Here is a 6,265-nt window from a genome sequence, read left to right as displayed (position 1 = left end):
ACAAGTATTTTTAACACGCAATATAACCGACCTGCTTTTCAAACCCATGGTACCCACAAAAATTGTGTTTGAATATCTGTTTGTTATTTGGTTACATGTTTATGTGTAACTTGGTCTGATTCAAAGTAGAGAGTTGCGCGGGGACAGAAATCCCACACGTCCCCACCCATCCCCACTAGTATCCCATCCATCCCCGCCAGAATCTCCTCCATCCCCGCCCGACCCAGCGAGAACTCCCCTCTGTCCCCGCCCGACCCCACATGGAATCTCCTCCATCCCCTCCCATCCCTTCATAAAAAATACCTGTTCCCATAAAAAGCAGCAATTACTTCTGACAGTTTTGATTTTAGTTTAATTGAGTTTTACAGAAAACTCAAAACAAAGTCAGACATCTGCCAGAACACACAGACAGACCTTCACCATATACAGAACAATGGATCACAAATTACAAATAGAAATATGAATATCACAACTGAACTGGAAACCCCAAAGCTCCAACTCTTTCTCCCCAACTGGTGGATGTATGGCAATCAGCAACTGGATCAATGGAACATTAGGTAGGCCTCAGGAATCCCGGATTCATCCCTGTGGTAGTCCTGTAGACCTGGGGGGGATTCCTGTGGGAGTCTTGTAGACCTGGGGGGATCCCTCCGGGGTCTCTGTAGGACTCGCGGGATTCCCACAATCCCCGTTACTGTGCAGACTTCTAATTCAAAGTTAAGTGTTGCTTAGTCTGCACATTCTTAAAAATTACCGAAAATCTGCTTAAGCAGGATTTGCCTTCCCAATTAAACGTTTTATGGTTTACTTCTAAACATTGAAAGGGAGGCTTTGCTGGGGACTAGTGAAAGATAAATTTATTGACAGGAATGGCAGTAAATACCAGAGATTATAATTACAAGGGATGGAAGATCATATTCAATTATGAATTTTAATTTTACTACACTTCAAAACTGTATTGGAGAGGGGTGTAATCAAGCAACACAAATCGAATATAATGAGGATCATTCTGATCATATTTGCAAAACTAACCCACTTGGCAAAATTGCTCCCAACATTCATATCTAGTGTAAACCCCCAACAAGTCTGGGTTTTCTTTTTTTCCAGGATTATGAAAATCTACATATAGATCAACCTATTTGATTTAGGATAAGAGATATATTTACTATGGGCAAATGCAGTTCACATTATTAAAAAAAAGTCCCCCTGCATAAAATGAGATCTGCAGTAGATAATACACATCAATGCATTATAACGTGCAGTAAATAACTGGAATGGGCATTTGTTTGCAATGATATGGGAGATGTCCATAGATGTGAATCACTTATCTTTCCACATATAGCAGTACTATGGGGCATGCGATGAAGTAAGTAGTAAATTTAAAACAAACTGGAGAAAGTTCTTCACTCAATGTATAATTAAACTGGAATTTGTTACCAAAGAATGTGGTGAAAGTCGTTAGCTTAGCAAGATTTAAAAAAAAGAAAAAGAAAAAAAAAAAAAAGTTTGGAAAATTTCCTAAAATAGAAGTCCGTAAGCCATTATTAAGATGGACTTGGGAAAATTTATCATCTATTCCTAGGATAACCAGCACATAATATGTTTCACTTCTTGGGATCTTGTCAGGTACTTGTGACCTGGGTGGGCCACTGTTGGAAACATGACACTGGGCTTGATGGACCTTCAGTTTGTCCCTGTATGACAATTCTTATGTTCTTATGTGAGCGACATTCCAGAGCCATTGTGATATCACTGATGAGAATGGCTCTTAGGCATTGGTGGAATGAGACATTATGACATCACAATCTCAGCTCTGGAATGTCGCTACTCTTTGGGTTTCTGCCAACTACTTGTAACCTAGGTTGGCCATTTTTGGAAACAGGATACTGGGCTTGATGGACCTTCAGTCTGTCCCAGTATTTCAACTCTATGTTCTTATTGCGGTAGCAGGTGAATGAGACAAATGTGTTAGGATTGTCAAGAAAATGAACAAAATTGATATATGTGAGGTGCCTCAACCCTGAGAAAGAACACTGAAATATAAGAACATAAGAATTGCCGCTGTTGGGTCAGACTAGTGGTCCATCATGCCCAGCAGTCCGCTCATGCGGCGGCCCTCTGGTCAAAGACCAGCACCCTAACTGACACTAGCCCTACCAGTGTATGTCCTAATTCAGCAGGAACTTGTCTAATTTTGTCTTGAATCCCTGGAAGGTGTTTTCCCCTATGACAGACTCCGGAAGAGCGTTCTGGTTTTCTACCACTATCTGAGTGAAGAAGAACTTCCTTACGTTTGTACGAAATCTATCCCCTTTCAACTTTAGATAGTGCCCTCTCGTTCTCCCTACCTTGGAGAGGGTGAACAACCTGTCCTTATCTACTAAGTCTATCCCCTTCAGTACCTTGAATGTTTCGATTATTTCCCCTCTCAATTTCCTCTGTTCGAGGGGGAAGAGGCCCAGTTTCTCTAATGTTTCGCTGTACGGCAGCTCCTCCAACCCCTTAACCATCTTGGTCACTCTTCTCTGGACTCTTTCGAGTAGTCCTTCTTCATGTACAGCGACCAGTTCTGAATGCAGTACTCCAGGTGAGGGTGCACTATGGCCCGGTACAGTGGCATGATAACCTTCTCCGATCTGTTTGTGATCCCCTTCTTTATTATTCCTAGCATTCTGGTCGCCCATTTCGCTGCCGCCGCACATTGTGCGGACAGTTTCATCGACTTGTCGATCAGAACTCCCGAGTCACTTTCCTGGGAGGTCTCTCCAAGTACCGCCCCTGACATCCTGTATTTGTGCATGGGATTTTTGTTACTAACATGCATAACTTTACACTTGTCCACGTTGAACCTCATCTGCCATGTCGCAGTCCATTCCTCGAGCCTGATTATGTCATGTTGTAGATCTTCGCAATCCCCTTGTGTCTTCACTACTCTGAATAACTTTGTATCGTCCACAAATTTTATCACCTTGCTCATCGTACCTATGTCCAAATTGTTTATGAAGATGTTGAAGAGCATGGGTCAAAGCACCGAGCCCTGCGGCACCCCATTGGTGATGCTCTTCCAGTCTGAGTATTGTCCATTTACCCCCACTCTCTGTTTCCTATGCTCCAGCCAGTTTTTAATCCACGTGAGTATTTCACCCTTGAGTCCATGGCTCACAATGTTCCGAAGTAGTCGTTCATATGGAACCTTGTCAAACGCCTTCTGAAAATCCAGATATACGATGCCAACTGTTTCATCCTTGTCTATCTGCCTGTTTATTCCCTCGAAGAAGTGCAGCAAGTTTGTCAAACAAGAAATGCCTTTGCTGAAACCGTGCTGGCTGGTCCTCATCAGCCCGTGTCCGTCAAGGTGATCAATGATGTGGTCCTTTATCAGCGCCTCTACCATCTTTCCTGGTACTGAGGTCAGACTCACCAGCCTGTAGTTTCCCGGGTCTCCTCTTGAACTTTTTTGAAGCTCGGCGTAACATTTGCCACCTTCCAGTCCTACGGAATCTTTCCCGTTTTGATTGACAGATTGAAGCAGTTCAGCTATGGACCCTTTCAGTTCCTTGATGACCCTCAAGTGGATGCCATCCAGTCCCGGGGATTTATCGCTCTTGAGCCTATCAATCTGCCTGCATACCTCTTTTAGACTGACCGTTAATCCTGTCAGTTTCCCGTTTTCACTTCCAGCATATAGCTTGATGGGTTCCGGTATGCTGTGTATATCCTCTTTGGTAAATACAGACGAAAAATATGTGTTCAGTTTGTCTGCGATTGCTTTGTCCTCCTTTAGCGCTCCCTTTATTCCATTGTCATCCAACAGTCCCACCGCTTCCTTCGTGGGTCGTTTCCCCTTGATATATCGAAAGAACGGCTTGAAGTTTTTCGCCTCCTTGGCTATTTTTCCTTTGCAGTCTCCTTTGGCCCCTTTTACTGCCTTATGGCACCTGCGTTGATGTTGTTTATGTTTATTCCAGTTTTCATCCGTTTTTGATCTTTTCCATTCCTTAAATGAGGTTTTCTTGTCTCTGATTGCTTCCTTCACCTCTACATTGAGCCACGCTGGTTCTTTATTCTTTTTCCTCTTTGATCCCTTGTTAATACACGGTATATAGAGATTTTGTGCCTCGGTGACCGAATCCTTAAAAAGAGTCCAAGCTTGCTCTAGCGTCTTTACAGTGTTTATCCTCCTCTTAATCTTCTTCCCCACCATGCGTCTCATCCCTTCATAATTCCCTTTTCAGAAGTTTAGCACCGTGGCCGTCGATCTGGACTGCTGTTTTGCCCCTGTTTCCAGGTTGAAGCGGATCATATTGTGATCGCTATTTCCCAGCGTCCCTTCTACTTCTACATCCTACGCCAGTCCTCGCAGCCCATTTAGAATTAAGTCCAAAATTGCATTTCCTCTCGTGTTATCCTTGACAAGTTGTTCCAGGAAACAATCACTTACAGTTTCCTGGAACTTGGTCTCTCTAGCACAGCCGGAGGTGCCGAAGTTCCATTCTATCCCAGGATAGTTGAAGTCGCCCATGATAACTGCATTGCCTCCCTTACAGTTGCGTTTAATCTCATCCGTCATTTCTCCATCAATTTCTTTGGACTGCCCTGGGGGTCGGTAGTAGATGCTTATCCTTGTTTCCGGTCCATTTGTTCCTGGAATTTTGACCCATAGAGACTCTAACTTAGCCGTCTGATGTGACATGTTCTCTCCAGTAGATTGAATTCCTTCTTTGACGTATATGGCAATGCTTCCTCCTTTTTGAGTCCCTCTGTCTCTGCGGTATAGTTTGTATCCTGGTAGCACCGTGTCCCAGACATTTTTATCAGTCCACCATGTTTCCGTGATGCCAATGATGTCAACGTAATCCTTTTGTGAGACAGCTTCTAATTCACCCATCTTATTTCTGAGGCTCCTTGCATTCGTGTACATACACATGAGTTTGCAGCCTGTTCCCTTCTTGTGTGTCTTTCCTTCTTGTGTCCCTTTCGGTCTGCCTTGTCTGCGATCTGGTAAGTCTTCCCCTCCATCTTCCTGCATGGTATTCTCCAGGTATACCGGTTCCCGAATCATCGACTCTTTCTCTCTGTCGACTGTCGGCTTTCCCCTTCTTCCTAATTTAAAAACTTCTCAATTTCTCTCTTGATGTTGCTTGCAAGTAGCCTCGTTCCGTCTCTGCTGAGGTGGAGTCCGTCCTCCCTGTATAGCTTGCTCTTCCCCCAGAACGCCGTCCAGTTGTGCACAAGGTGGAATCCTTCTTCCTCACACCAGTGCAGCATCCATGATCATGTTAGGAGAGAATGCCCTTCACAGAACTATAATCAGATAAGAGTTTAGTAAAAATAAAAAAAAATAAAAAATACTTAAAGATTAAATAAATATTTGATTAAAACATTTTTTTGTTTAAGTTTTGGATCAATGAAGAAGTTGGCTATGTTATGAGTACTGAAATGTTTAACTCAGTATAGCCATCTGAGGATCCATAATAAAAATATTTATGTGGACTGACATTGCGTTCTACGGTACGAGGGGGTGCTGAAACGTTCTCAGCCCAAACAACCAACTTCCTAAATTCTGAGCATTATTTTGCTACTGTAGCTGGAAATAATGTTATCTTATTTCATTAAGTGCCAATCTGCAGAAACAAAATTCTATGTTTTGACATTGATTACGAAGGGGATCATGAACAGATTGGAGAAGGTGATCATGCCGCTGTACCGGGCCATGGTACGCCCCCACCTGGAATACTACGTCCAGGATTGGTCACCGTACATGAAGAAGGACATGGTACTACTCAAAAGGGTCCAGAGAAGAGTGATTAAAATGGTTAAGGGGCTGGAGGAGTTGCCATACAGTGAGAGGTTAGAGAAACTGGGCCTCTTCTCCCTTGAAAAGAGGAGACTGAGAGGGGACATGATCGAAACATTCAAGATAATGAAGGGAATAGACTTAGTAGATAAAGACAGGCTGTTCACCCTCTCATAGGTAGAGAGAACGAGAGGGCACTCTCTAAAGCTAAAAGAGGATAGATTCCGTACAAACATAAGGAAGTTCTTCTTCACCCAGAGAGTGGAAGAAAACTGGATCGCTCTTCTGGAGGCTGTTAGAGGGGAAACACCCTCCAGGGATTCAAGACAAAGTTAGACAAGTTCCTGCTGAACCGGAATGTATGCAGGTAAGGCTAGTCTGTTAGGGCAATGGTCTTTGACCTAAGGGCCACCGTGGGAGCTGACTGCTGGGCACGATGGACCATTGGTCTGACCCAGCAGTGGCAAT

Source organism: Geotrypetes seraphini, chromosome 16 (genome assembly GCF_902459505.1).
Source record: "Geotrypetes seraphini chromosome 16, aGeoSer1.1, whole genome shotgun sequence".
In the NCBI taxonomy this organism is placed as follows: domain Eukaryota; kingdom Metazoa; phylum Chordata; class Amphibia; order Gymnophiona; family Dermophiidae; genus Geotrypetes; species Geotrypetes seraphini.
The sequence above is the reverse complement of the archived record's forward strand: the minus strand, read 5'-3'. Positions refer to the sequence as shown.